This window comes from Chinchilla lanigera, unplaced genomic scaffold, assembly GCF_000276665.1.
Source record: "Chinchilla lanigera isolate Chin_1 unplaced genomic scaffold, ChiLan1.0 scaffold00091, whole genome shotgun sequence".
NCBI lineage: Eukaryota > Metazoa > Chordata > Mammalia > Rodentia > Chinchillidae > Chinchilla > Chinchilla lanigera.
In genome coordinates, this window is record NW_004955492.1 from 4,895,388 (window position 1) to 4,895,711 (window position 324).

Genomic DNA, 324 nt, shown 5'->3' on the forward strand with positions numbered 1-324 from the left:
GCGCTCTCCCAGCTCCTGGCGTCGCCGCTCTGCAGCGCGCAGCCCGCCTCAGCGCCGCCGCCGCCTCGTTGCTGTTGTTGCTGTTGCTGCCGCTGTTGCTGCTGCCGCTGCCGCTGCTGCTGCCGCCGCCGCCGCGGTCGCTCCGCTTCTACCGACTTGATTCTTCGACAGCCTCGCACGGCGCCTGCGCGGCTCCCTCCCCTCGCAAGCGCGCTCCCGCCCGCCCTCTGCGCGCGCCCGCCCCTCGCCCCGCCCCATTCCGCCCCGCCACCGGGAGGGGGTTCCGCAGCGCTTTTGGCCGGCCGCGGGTCTCTGCGTTGCCCT

The 324-nt window shown here is 75.6% G+C and overlaps 1 protein-coding gene across 1 annotated transcript in view; it reads right to left on the minus strand.

Annotated features, from left to right (window-relative positions):
* Positions 1–121, minus strand: part of Irf2bp2 (interferon regulatory factor 2 binding protein 2) — a gene marked incomplete in the record, with an annotated part of 5,631 nt that extends 5,510 nt beyond the window's left edge. Inside the window, 1 exon segment of the mRNA XM_005405019.2 lies at positions 1–121.
* Between the last annotated feature and the right edge of the window lie 203 nt (positions 122–324).